The sequence below is a fragment of the Pan paniscus genome, chromosome 12 (genome assembly GCF_029289425.2).
Source record: "Pan paniscus chromosome 12, NHGRI_mPanPan1-v2.0_pri, whole genome shotgun sequence".
NCBI lineage: Eukaryota > Metazoa > Chordata > Mammalia > Primates > Hominidae > Pan > Pan paniscus.
Genome location: NC_073261.2, coordinates 54942408 through 54957079, shown reverse-complemented (window position 1 = coordinate 54957079; position 14672 = coordinate 54942408).

Below are 14672 nucleotides of genomic sequence, written 5' to 3'. Positions count from 1 at the left end.
CATCTGTGTTTGTGGCTGATTTTTTAAAGACTTGCTTGCCTCTGATTGCAGACAAGGTTTTTCACTACAACTCCTGTGATTTGGGATGTTTGGGGATTCTTCATGTATCACTGGAAGTCATAGCATGACAGTGTTTTACTTTGCTTCAGCCATTCATGTGTATACAGGTCATAGATTTCTTAAAATTCAAATTTTTTCTGGATAAAATTAGATTACAGCATATTTTCCCCAAATAGGTTTGAATGAAACTTTGCTTGATTTTTATATGTGTTGGAAAGGTATTTTTTCTGCTTCTGGTAACACTTGCTGTTTCTGCCAGAACCCATTTAAGGTAACACCAAGCTAGTCATTTATTATTAGCTTGAATCTACAGAGCAGCCATTACTTCTGTGGACCACCAGAGTAGCTTTTTAAACCATTTGAATTATAGTTGAATATGTTTATAAGAAGTTTTAAGGGCACAAAAAATAATTGAATGGCTAGCAGGTGATGGAAATAGCCCTATACTTTTAAGTTTTTAGATTGAGCCATTCTTCAGACATAGTCTGCATACTCATAATTGTTTTAGTATTTGATGCCTCAAGATAGAGTGCACCAATTAATAATACAAAGAGGATGAATGGAGGGGAACAACAACAACAACAAAAACCCTACTTTTTTTAGATGTCTTATTTCCATCACAGCACAAGAGACATCACAGTCAGTAAGAAGGGCTTGGAGAAAAAAAAAGGCAGCACCTCTTTGTCACCTCCTATGAAACTCACTGCATACTTAGTCGAGACTTACCCACAGCCTGAGTAAAATTACAGAATGCTACAAGTCACAGACAAGGGGGTGGGGTAGAGAGAGGAGCGGCTTGCTGTCAAGAGTTTGTTGGAATTAAAACCTTACAGATGAATCCGGATAATAAGAGGGAGAAGAGCTGTTAAAAGATTGGGGAATAAGGTGCCTGTAAATTACAGAAGCACAGTCATAGTGAATAAGAATCTTAGTTTTAAAGAATCTTCCTTTCTCCTCAGCTTGCTTTTGGGACTTTTGCAACTAGGGAAGTTATAAGCTTCTTTAATCTTGTCTGGATCAGTCTTTTGAAATTGGGATTCTAAATTAGAATGAGAGGAGGAGCTGCTAAAGCATAAAAATGGTAGGGGTGATTTTTGTGTTTTATCCTAGTGACCAATGTTGACCATTAATTATACATTATAAATAATGTTTTTCTCTGGGACTTTTTGCACTTAATGCTGGTAATTTTTATCATAGGGCTTCAAATACAAAAGATTTGTATGAGGTTTTCAGAAAATAAACATGTGCTCTTTGCATATAATTTTAGTATTGTTCTTGGCATTTTCAGAAAATCTTCCTCCTTTAGTCACACCACACAATTGGAATGTCATATACATAGTAGTTTCTGCTTATTAGTTGATTGAGGGATATAATTAGGATTGCAGCTGACTTAATTTTTTGTTGTTGTTGTTGAGACTTTGCTCTTGTTGCCCAGGCTGGAGTGCAGTGGCACGATCTTGGCCCACTGCAACCTCCATCTCCCGGGTTCAAGCGATTCTCCTGCCTCAGCCTCCCGAGTAGCTGGGCCTACGGGCATGTGCCACCACGCCCGGCTAATTTTGTATTTTTTTTTTTTTAATAGAGACAGGTTTTCTCCTTGTTGGTCAGGCTGGTCTCAAACTCAGCATCTAGACTCCAAGGCAAAAAAAGTTTACATTCAACATGATCTCTATAAAAGTTTTTAGATTTTATTACCCTTTCTGGCATTAGGATGCTGTGGAAACTTGCCTCTCCAAAATTACTCCTTTTTAATCCTTCTTTAAAAAACATTTATAGGGGAGTCAGGTTTTTAAAACTTAAATTTTTAATTTTACTAATTTGTTATTTGATTGTGGAAAATGTCAAGCATATTAAGACAATAGGATAATTACCCTCATACATTAATTAGTTTCAATAATTATCAACTTAAGGCCAGTTGTGTTTGTGTGTGTGTATCTCTACTCCCAACTCTCTTGTATTACTTTAAATATCAGTATGTTTTACCCGTTAATTGTTCATTGTGTATTTCTAAAATATAAGGGTTCTTTTTAACCCTTATATTAAAAATATCCAGTACCATTTAAAAATCTCTTATTTAAATAATAGTTTGGTTCAGATTTTCAACTGTTTCATAAATCGTTTTTTTGTGGTTGTTGGTTTACTAAGTCTGAATCCAGATTCAAATAAGATGCATATATTGTGACTGGCTGGTAGGTCTTTTAAATTATACTATTTTGAATATATAGGTTCTTCCCTCCCTACTTCCCTCCTTGTAATTTATTTGGTAAAGAAACTAGATTCTTGGCTGTGCCAAGCAGTGCTGCTCAAAATGTCTTGGGACCCAGGGCAGTGCCAGTTCAGAAACTTTAGTATTAGTTTATGATTACTGAAGTACAGAAATTGAGAGTTTCTAGAAACATTTTGACAGTGATTTTATGTTCATTTATTGAATCTAACAATAAAAAAATTGGAGTTTGTATGTTTTTGTGGGGTTTTTTAAATTTTTTTTTTTTGTATTTTACAGAATTATTGGTCTATAGTTAATTGAAAATTAGGGAGAAAAAGAAAACTGATCAAGCACATAGTTTGAGAAGCAATGCTGACAGGTTTCCCCAGGTCTGACTTTGTTGCTTGCAACCATGTAGTACCTTTAACGTGTCCCTTGCTCTCTCTGTAGCTCATAAATTGGTAAGTAAATATAGACACTTGATTAGAGTTTGTTTTTTTCTTTCTTTTTTTTGATGAGACTACTTTAGGCAGTGATGTGGTCTTCCTGATAGGAGGCGCAAACTGATTGCCTTCTTTGGGATTTGAGTAGCAGCTGATGCTTAGTTTTGATCCACTTATTCATTAGGGGTTGCAAAATAATGATATCTTAATTCTATATCCCTTTTTCATGTGTAAGCAGGAATATTTCTCTGCAAGGAGAAACTCCCCCTCATCTGCTATTTGGCTATTAGCGGTACAGTTTGTGTAAGAAAGACACAGATATGGGATGTTTCTCCTTTACTTACCTATTTTTTTCAGAATGAGTTGATTCTTTGGCATCCACTGCGATAAATTTTTTCTTAAGCATTAGTATGAACTTGTAAATTTTAACATATTTGATGTTTGAAACCTCTGCAGTATTAGTGTTATTGATCCTTATATGTCCCACATTTGATTTGATTTCCTCATTTCTACTAGTAGTTATCTGTATGTCAAGATGTTTCAGGCTCACTTCTCCAGACCTGGGGTCAGCTACTTCTCTAAAGAACAGTGGCTGATTAGGTGTGTTCATTGCTTCTGGACTGGTTATTGCTTTCCCATAGATGGAAATTGAAGTGTATGTTTTGTTTTCTAGACCAGGGTTCTCTGTCACCCAGGCTGGAGTGCAGTGGTGCAATCCTGGCTCACTGTAGCCTCAGCCTCCTGGGTTCAAGTGATTCTCGTGCCTCAGTCTCCCAAGTAGCTGGGACTACAGGCATGTGCTACCACACCTGGCTAATTGTATTTATAGTAGAGACAGGGTTTCACCATGTTGCCCAGGCTGGTCTCGAACCCCTGGCCTCAAGTGATCCACCCGCTTTGGCCTGTCAATGCATGTATGTTTTGTTTTTAAGAGAAAATTCATCATCATTATACTGATTCTTCTGGTTCAAATTCATAACCTCTTCTATCTTAAATATAGATCTTCTTTGTCTTGTGTCAGGTATTACAATTCTCCAGGACATCAAGATGATAGACGTAAACTGTCGCATAATTGCTTAGCTTTTATCTCACCTTATACGCATCACAGTCACAGTAACAATGCCAAGACCTTAACCAACAATGTGATTATTGAAAACAGTTAAAAAATTTTTTTTTCAGTTTTGTTTTGTCCTTAGGGAATACCTCATTAAGAATATACATTCACATAGGGGAAGTCTCAAAGGAATTTTGTGTGTGTTTATGTGTGTGTGTGTTTGTGTGTGTGTGTGTGTGTGTACATACTAGGTATATATATTTGTGGGTTACATGTGGTACTTTGATACAGGCATGCTCACATCAGGGTAAACTGGGTATCCATCACCTCAAGCATTTGTCCTTTGTGGTTCAAACAGTCCAGTTATGCTCTTCTAATTATTTTTAAATGTATAATTGAAAAAGTTTTTTTTAAGTAAGATCTCATTCTGTCACCCAGGCTGGAGTGCAGTGACACTATCTCAGCTCACAATAGCCTCAAACCTCCCTGGGCTTAGGTGGTCCTCCTACCTCAGCCTCTGGAGCAGCTGGGAGTACAGACGCATGCCACCATGTTCAGCTAATTTTTGTATTTTTTTTGTAGAGATGGGATTTTGACATGTTGGCCAGGCTTGTCTCGAACTCCTGGCCTCAAGTGATCCGCCCACCTTGGCCTCCCAAAGTGCTGGGATTACAGGTGTGAGCCATCACACTTGGCCTTATTCTTTCTATTGTTTGTACCCATTAACCATCCCCTTCTACCCCAACTACCTTTCCTGGCCTCTGGTAACCATCTTCCTACTTTCTGTCACCATGAGTTCAATTGTTTTCATTTTTTAGCTCCCACAAGTAAGTGAGAACATGTGATGTTTGTCTTTCTGTAAGTGGCTTATTTCACTTAACGTGATGACCTCCAGTTCCACACATGTTATTGCATATGACAGGATCTTATTCTTTTTTTTGTGGCTGAATGTTACTCATTGTGTATATTGAACCATTTCTTAATCCATTCATCTGTTGGTGGGCACTTAGATTGCTTCTAAATCTTGGCTATTTTGTATAGTGCTGCAACAAATGTAGGAGTGCAGATGTATCTTCAATTTACTGATTTCCTTTCTTTCGGGTATATACTTAGGAGTGGGATTGCTGGATCATAGGATAGCTCTGTTTTTAGTTTTTTGAGGAAACTCCAAACTATTCTCCTTAGTGGTTGTACTGATTTACATTCCCATCAACAGTGTACAAAGTGTTCCTTTTTCTCCACATCTTCAGCTGCATTTGTTGTCGCCTGTCTTAGATAAAAGCCATTTTAACTGGGGTGAGATGATACCTCATTGCAGTTTTGATTTGCATTTCTCTGATGATCAGTGATTTTGAACACCTTTTCATATACCTGTTTGCCATTTGTATGTCTTTTGAGAAATGTCTATTCAGATCTTTTGCCCATTATTTTTATCGAATTATTAGATTTTTTTTCCTGTAGTTTGAGCCCCTTATGCCTTCTGGTTATTAATCGTTTGTCAGATGGATGGTTTGCAAATGTTTTCTCCCATTCTGTGGGTTGTCTCTTTGTTGTTTCCTTCACTTTGCAGAAGCTTTTTAACTTAATGTGATCCTATTTATTCATGTTTGCTTTGGTTGCTTGTGCTTGTGTGGTCTTTGCCACAAGAAGTCTTTGCCCACTCCAGTATCCTGGAGAGTTTCTCCAGTGTTTTCTTGTAGTAGTTGCATAGTTTGAGGTCTTAGATTTAAATCTTTAATCTATTTTGATTTAATTTTTTATATGGGGAAAGTTGGGGGCCTAGTTTTATTCTTCTGCAAATGGATACTCAGTTTCCTCAGCACCATTTGTTGAAGAGACTGTCCTTTCCTGAAGGTATGTTATTGGAACCTTTGCGAAAATGAATTTACTATAGATTTATTGGATTTATTTCTGTGCTCTCTATTCTGTTCACTGGTCTCTGTGTCTGTTTTTATGCCAGTACCATGCCATTTTTGTTACCATAGCTCTGTAGTATAACTTGAAGTCAGGTAATGTGATTCCTCTGGTTTAGTTCTTTTTGCTTAGGAGAGCTTTGCCTATTCTGGATCTTTTGTTGTGGTTCTGTATAAATTTTAAGATTGTTTTTTCTGTTTCTGTGAAGAATGTTGCTGGTATTTTGATAGGGATTGCATTGGATCTGCAGATTGCTTTGGGTAGCATGAACACTGTAACAATATATGAACACTTTAACAATACTGATTTTTCTAATCCATGAACATGGAATATCTTTTTATTTTGTGTGTCCTCTTCAGTTTCTTGCATCAGTGTTTTACAGTGCAGAGATCTTTCGCTTTTTTGGTTAATTCCTAGGTATTTTATTTTGTAGCTATTGTAAATGGAATTACTTTCTTGATTTCTCAGGAAATTTCAAAAAATACATAGAATTGAATGAAAATGAAAACAACAAATTGAATTCTGAGATGCATCTAATGAAATGCTGGGAGGGAAATATATAGCACTAAGTGCTTATATAAAGAAAGATCTCAAATCAGTAATCTAAGTTTCTGCCTCAAGATACTAGAAAAGTTAGAACAAACTAAATCCAAAGCAAACAGAAGCAAGGAAATAATAGAGCAGAAATTAATGAAATTGTAAACAGGAAAACAATAGAGAAAAATTAGTGAAACGAAAAGCTGGTCCTTCAAAAACAATAAAATTGATAAATCTCCAACAAGATTGACTAAAAAAATACCCAAACCACTAATATGAATGAAATAGAAAATATCACAACAGATCCTGCAGCCATGAGAACAATAGTAAAGGAGTACTGTGAACAACTCTACTCAAGTATAACTAGGAAGAAATGGACAAATTCCTCAAAAATCAGAAAGTACTAAAACTTGGCCAAGATGAAATAGAGAACTTGAATAATTCTGAAACCATTAAAGATGCTGAACTTGTAATGAAAACATCCTTGAAAAAGATACCTCCAAGTCCTGATGGTTTCACTGGAGAATTTTGCTAAACATTCAAAAGAAGAATTGATTTTGTGCAACCTCTTCCAAAGAAAATAGAAGAGGGAACACTTCTCAACTCTTTTTTTTTGGAGACAGAGTCTCACTCTGTCACCTAGGCTGGAGTGCACGATCTCAGCTCACTGCAACCTCTGCCTCCTGCGTTCAAGCGATTCTCCTGCCTCAGCCTCCCGAGTAGCTGGGATTACATTTTATGAGGAACTTATTTCAGGCATGCAGGGCTGGTTCAATACTGGAAAGTCCATTTAATAAACGATCAATAGGCTAAAGAAGAAAAAAAAATATGACTATCAATTCATTTAGAAAAGGCATTTGATATAAAAATCAACACATTCATCACTACTCTCAGTAGATCATAAAAAAGGAACTTCCTCAGTTTTATAAAAAGGATCTACAGAAAAAAAAATCTGGCATCGTACTTAATGTTTAAAGTCTGTGTTCCCTCTTAAGATTAGGAACAATGAAAGGATGTTCATTCCTGCCATCGTTAGGCAACAAACTTAGTACTGCAGTTTTCCAGCCACTGCAATTCTAGGCAAGAAAAAGAAAAGGCATATAGATGAGAAATTTAATGAAACTATGTCTATTTGCAGATACATGACTGTCTACCCAGAAAACTTCAAGGAATGTGTAATAAAACTTTTAGAATCAATGAGTAAGGTTGAAGGACACAAGATCAACAGACAACAGTCATTTATGTTTTCTGTGTACTGACAGCAAACAAGTAGAAACCAAAATAACAAATGAAGTACATTTACATTTACACCAAAGAAAATTACTTAGGTATAAATGTACCAAAACATTTGTAGGATCTATATGATGAAAATTATAAAAGACTGATGAAAGAAATTAAAGGAAACCTAAATAAGGTAATTTATCATGTTCATGGATTGGAAGACTCAATATCGATGTTCTCCCTAAGTTGTTCTATTGATTTAAGGCAATTTCTACCAAAATCCAATCAAAATTTTTTGTAGGAACAGACAATCTTATTCTAAAGTTTATATGGAAAAGGAAAGATTATGCAAATAGCTAAAACAGTTTTGAAAAAGAAGAATAAAACCGAAGGAATCCCTTTCTGATGCAAATGCTTACTACATAGGTCCTGTAATCAAGAGCGTGCTGTATTGGCAGAGAGAAGGAAACATACATTGATGGAATAGCATAGAAAACCTGGAAATAAATCTACACAAATCACCTAGTTATTTACACAGAAGCAAAAGCAATTCAGCAGATGAGAGCCTTTTCAGTAAATTGTGCTGGAGCGATTAGACATCCATCAGCCGAAAATGTACCTTGATCTAAACCTCACACCTTATATTAAAACTAAAAAACTCAAAATTATATATTTAAAATTATAAAAACTCAAGGGACCATAGGTTTAAAGGTAAAACATAACACTATAAAACTTACAGAAAATAAGAGAAATTCTTCAGGGCCTAAGATTGGGCAAAGAGTACTTAGACTTGACATCAAAAACACAATTTATAAGAGGAAAAACGGATAAATCTGATTTCATCAAAATTTTTGTTCTGTGAAAAATTATAGACTAATAGGAAATATTTGCAAATCACAAATCCAACAAAGGCTTTTACCTAGAATACATAAAGAAGTCTCAAAAATTAACGTTTAAAAATGATCCAATTAGAAAATCAGCAAAAGATATTTCACTAAAGAGCATATACAGATAAACAACACCTGAAAAAAATGTCCAATGTCAGTAGCTGTTAGATGTAAATTAAAACCACAATGCGATAACACTACACATCTATAAGGATGGCTAACATGAAAAATAGTGATAACACCAAGTGCTGAAAAGGATGAAGTTGAAACTAGATCACTCATACAATGCCGATGAGATTGTAAAATGGTGCAGCCAGTCTGGCAAGTAACCATATGACTTAGCACTTACACACTTGAACATTTGTCCCATAGAAATAGAGACTTATTTTCACATAGGATGTATACAAGAATGTTTACGTAAGTGTTCATAGCAGCTTTATTCATAGTAGTTTCAAACTGGAAACTATCCACATATCCTTCAATGTGTGAATGGTTAAGCAAACTGTGGGTACATCCATACCATGAAATACTATCTAACAGGTTTTGTTTGTTTGTTTGTTTTTAAGGAAAGCTATTGGCCAGTATTGATAACATGCAACAACTTGACCTTCAAATTATGTTGAGTGAAAAAAGCTCATATCAAAATGATAAATGCCACATGATTTCATTTATGTATCATTCATTAAATAACAAAGATGAAGAACAGATTACTTAATGCCAGGTATTTGGAATGAGAGGATCATAAAAGGGTACTAGTAAGGAATCTTGTGATAGTGAAGTATCTTGATGATGGTGGTGATTATGCAAAGCTGCACATGACAAAATTACATAGAGCCATATACATGAAAATTAGTGCATGTGTAACTGGTGAAATCTAAAGAAGTTTTATGAATTGTACCAATGCTATGTGTTGATTTGGATATTGTACTATAGTTGTTTAAGATCTTAGTCTTGGGAGAGGATGGAGATAGGAAGCACAGGGCTTCCCTGTACATGTCTTTGCAACCTGCTATGAATCTATAATTATTTCAAAAGAAAAAGTTAAAATAATTGGATTCTGGGATTGGATTGGTCATATATTCAAGGAGTGCATCGATAACCTCTTTGCCAGGGGTGAGTGGGACATAGTAATCTGTGATATGCAGTGTCATCACAGTTATTCAGATTATTGCCAATGGCATCATGGAATGAAGTGCAGGTAGAGGACAAGGCATTGAGAGATGAAGTGTCTGAGGCACTTAAGTCAGTATGACAACAATAATGATTATTAAAACTGAGGCCACCTGTTTCTTATAGCCCTCTTGAGCATATTTTGGGAATAGGAGAAATAAAAGTTAAGAGCATACAATTAAGACAGGCACGGAGAACCAGAAGGCCTCCATGGTAGCTTTGAAGGAGTCCCTTATCTCTTGGAATCACAGAGCAGGTAAGGGTGAGGAGCCTCTGGTAGACACATTCTTCTACCACCTACCTGGTAACAGGTTGACTATATTCAGTCTCTTGTCATGGAGGGTACAATGCTTTGTCCTCATGGGATATATTATGGATATGGATTTGCCTTCCCTGAACTCAGGGCTTCTGATGGCACACTGTAGATTTTATGGATGGACTTCTCCATCACCATGGAATACCATCCAACTTCATTTTAACAAGGAGATGCATTTTTTTGGTAAATGGGCATGTGGGCAATGGGCCCATGCATGCAGACTTGACAAATTTTACCATATGGTCCATCACCCAGAAGCAGCTGGCTTTTTAGGTGGAATGACCTGCTAAAGACTGGTTATGGCACAAGTTGGAGACAGCATTGTTGTGGGAAGTCAGGGACCCTGAACCGAGGAACCAGCTGGAGCCACAGCAGAGGAACATAAATTGTGAAGATTTCATGGACATTTATCAGTTCCCAAAATTAATACTTTTATAATTTCTTAAACCTGTCTTTACTACAGTCTCTGAACATAAATTGTGAAGATTTCATGGACATTTATCAGTTACCAAATAATAGTCTTATAATTTCCTATGCCTGTCTTTACTTTAATCTCCTAATCCTGTTACCTTCGTAAGCTGAGAATGTATGTCACCTCAGGACCACTGTTGTACAAATTGATTGTAGAACGTGTGTTTGAGCAATATGAAATCTGATTGTAAAACATGGGTGTTTGAACAATATGAAATCAATGCACCTTGAAAACAAACAATAACAGCGATTTTAAGGAACAAGGGAAGACAACCATAAGGTCTGCTGACTACCTATGGGGTCGGGCAGAATAGAGCCGTATTTTTCTTCTTGCAGAGAGCCTGTAAATGCGTGTGCAAGTAGGAGAGACATCGCTAAATTCTTCTCCTAGCAAGGAATACTAAATATCAAGACCCTAGGAAAAAAATTGCATTCCTGGGGAGGAGGTGTATAAACGGCCGCTCTGGGAGTGTCTGTCTTATGCAGTTGAGAAAAGGACTGAAATACGCCCTGGTCTCCTGCAGTACCCTCAGGCTTATTAGGGTGGGGGAAAAAATCCCGCCCTGGTGAATTTGAGGTCAGACCGGTTCTCTGCTCTCGAACCCTGTTTGCTGTTGTTTAAGATGTTTATCAAGACAATACATGCACAGCCCAACATAGACCCTCATCAGTAATTCTAATTTTGCCCTTGTCTTGTGATCTTTGCCCTTTGCCTTGTGATCTTTATTGGCCTCAGAAGCATGTGAACTTTGGTCTCCTTTTTTGCCCTTTGAAGCATGTGATCTTTGTGACCTAATCCCTGTTCGTACACCCCTTCCCGTTTTGAAATCCCTAATAAAAACTTGATGGTTTTGCGGCTCAGGGGGCATCATGGTCCTACCGATATGTGATGTCACCCCCAGAGGCCCAGCTGTAAAATTCCTCTCTTTGTACTCTTTATTTCTCAGCTGGCCAACACTTAGGGAAAATAGAACCTACCTTGAAATATTGGAGGCGGGTTCCCCCGATACAGCATCCTAAGAAATGTAGCTGTTATCCTATGGAAACTTTATGTGCCTTAAAACAGAGGCCAACATGTGGTGCTAGCTCTCCCATGGCTAGAACTTAAGGGTTTAGGAACCAAGAAGTAGAGGTGAGAGTGCCCCCTCTCCCTATTAGACCTACTGACCCACTTGTAGGATTTTAGTTCCCATGTCTGTGATCTTGGCCTCAGTGTTTTGGAAGCCCAAGTGCTCAAGAGAGGAATTCATATACCAGGAAATAAGAACGTGACTCTAATGAACTGGGAGCTGAGACTGCCCTCTCACCTTTCGGAGTTCCTCATGCCAATAAACCAATAGGAAAAGGATCACTGTGCCTAATGGGAATGATCTGTTTACCAGGGGGAAATTGAATTGCTGCTACACAGTGGGGACAAGAAGAACTGTTCAGAACCCAGGAAATTCATGGGAGCGCCCCTTAGGTCTCTCCTGCCTGATAGTCCTGGTCAATGGAAAACTGACAATCCAGTAAAGATAATCCCACCAAGGACTCCAGTCTGCCTAGCCTTCATGCTGGCAGAGGGTGAGAGAAACATAAGTGGAAAGATTTAACTCAGATTCCCAACATAGGCCTTGCCACCAGCTACAGAAGTGGAGACTACAGCATCCTTGTGTGGTGATTGTTGTTTTTAATCTCGTTCCCCTCCATTATATGCTGGATGATACAAACTCAGGATGCTCTGACAAGTACCCACCCTAAAACTACTGAGGAAGGTTGAATATGGGTAAAGATTGACCTCAGAGCCTAGGCTATAGGCTTGAAGGGGATCACACTGGAGGGGAAGGTATTCTTAAATGTCAGGGATGTCAGTAGGATCCGATTTCTGGATCAGACGACTGGGTAATGATTGGGCAAGGGAGCACGGCTACTGTGAAGGACTGGCTGAGTATGAAAGACTGTACCCTGCTTTATCCGGTAGTCTCAGCAGGACCTTTATAAAGCTCAGTTCTGTTTTTCTCAAGTGGAATAATGAAGAACCTCAAGAAGTGTTCCTCAGCTGGCCCTATAAAAAGAAAGCTCTTAGGAAGGCCAGGGATTTGCTAATGTCAAGGAATTAAGTGGGTTCCCTGAGTTCTGGGGAGCCTGGTTAATAGGGCATGTTGTGGAAAGACAGAGCCCCACCAAAGTGGCAGGATTTGAGCCTTGAAAACTTTACATGGCTCTGGCAGCATTCATCCCAAAGATGATTATCCCCAGGTTTCCTGCTGCATCTGCTTCTCCAAAAAGTTCTTCCTTGTTGGTCAGGATTAGGTTCTAAGAGATCCCTTCTCTCAGTTCATCTTCTTAGAGATGGAATTGTCCCTAAAATAAGTCGACATTACCAGATGCATATCTTTGAGCTAATGTAACTTCCCCAAATGTCCAGAGAGTGGAAGTCTCTCACCACCTCAGCTTGCCCATGCACCTCCATTGATCATACTCTTCAGATTATCTCTCCTTTCATCCTCAACTAGAGCCTATCTTGCATGAGTCTTGGTAAGGATTTCCATGCAGGCATATGTCTTCTTAATCTGCAGAACTCTCTTCTCCCTAGTAGTAACTCTTCTTTGAACAAGAAGTATCTTTCACCATTTCAATACCTCTGTTGTTCAAACCTCAAATGATTCCAACATTTTATGGATATCAGAGATCATAAACATTATTTGTGGCTTCATTTCTAAAGTTTTAATCCTATGAAATACTAGTCACACATTCCAATAATAGTAATATTAGCTAATATTTAGCACCATAATGTATGTAAAGCATTTCTTTTATGAGGCAGGTATTTCTATAGTTCTCATATTACAGATAAAGAAACCAAACCTCGAAGGTAAGATCACTTGCCCAAAGCCATATGGCTAGTAGGTAAAGAAAGCTAAGATGTGAATCCAGGTAGTCTGACTCTAGCGTCATCCTTTTACACTACTGTCATTGTTCTTGTCTTGTCCTACTGGTCTTACAGTTCTTAGCTGAATATTATCTTTCCCACTGTCTTCCCCCTGCCTCCCGAGTACCCCTTTTTTCACTTAAAGCCAGTTTTCAGACAGTCTTCTCAATCATTGTGAAATGTACTCCATCCAAATTCAAGAGTGTATTCATCTGGCATTTTAGGTTATGATCCAAAGAGCCAAAGTCTGTTCTTTGACACAGCCTAAGTCAGTGGTTCCTGGTTTTTGGTCTGCATAAAAATAAGAGAACTTTTAAAAGCCAGATTCCTGGGCCATTCCCAGAGATTTTGATTGAGTAGGTCTGGGAGTGGAGGGGGACCCAGATGTCTCCATTTTTTACAAGAAGATTCTGATGCAGGAGACGTTTAGATTGATAGTACTTTAAGAAACACTAGGCCAGTCACAGTGGCTCACATCTGTAATCCCAGCACTTGAGAGGCTGAGGCAGGATTGCTTGAGCCCAGGAGTTCAAGACCAGCCTGGGCAACGTGGCAAAACACTGTCTCTATAAAAAACAACAACAACAAAACACATAAGTCAAATATTCACTTCTCTTGGTGCCCCTTTTCCAAAGTCCTGGCCATCAGCCAAGGGGGAAACAAAGTGAGACATTTGTTGCCCTCTTAACTCCTAAAGATGTTCTTTAGGCCTTTTCTGGTGATGTCTTCCCATGAATCAATAGGAGTCCTTTGGTGTATGAGCTTCAGAAAGCTTTCTGGCCCCTCTCTGCCCTGAGACATGCAATAGGGACACCCAAACCTGCTCCTTTTGACTGCATCAGCTCTGCCTGTGCCTTCATTTTGCATCCTAGCCGGGAACCAGCCATCAGCAGCACCTGACTCTTCTCGCTGCTGGGACCTATAACAGGTTTCCTCACATTTGCTAGGATTGCTGCATCCTGGGATGTTGTGGCCTCTTCCAGCAGATGAGATAACCCCACTTTGGAAAGAATTGAACTCCTGTTCTGTTCCTCACTCTCATCACCCTGGTTTGGATCTCCCTCACTTCTCAGAGGCCTTCTATGTGTGTATTACTCAGGGTTCTCCAGAGAAACAACCAATAGGAGGTGTGTGTGTAGAGAGAGAGTAAAATGGAGTAGAAACAGAGAGTAAATAAATATCTGTTACGAGATTTGACTCATGCTATTATGGAAGCCAAGAAGTCCTACAATATGCCATCTTCATGTTGGAGAATCAGAAAAGACCACACGTTGGGAATGGAGGTGGGGGGTGCCCACCAGGAGCTCAGCTGTGATGTCCGAGAGCAGGAGATGAATGTCCAGTTCAAGAAGAAAGAGTGGCTCTTCTAACAATCGCTGTGTGTGGAGGCTTTCCTTCGTGCTGTCTAGAGACTCCTCACCCTCTGGACTAAATCCAAAAGGAGGACTGTGCACACAGACTGACCTGTTCACATTAGTCCCAGAG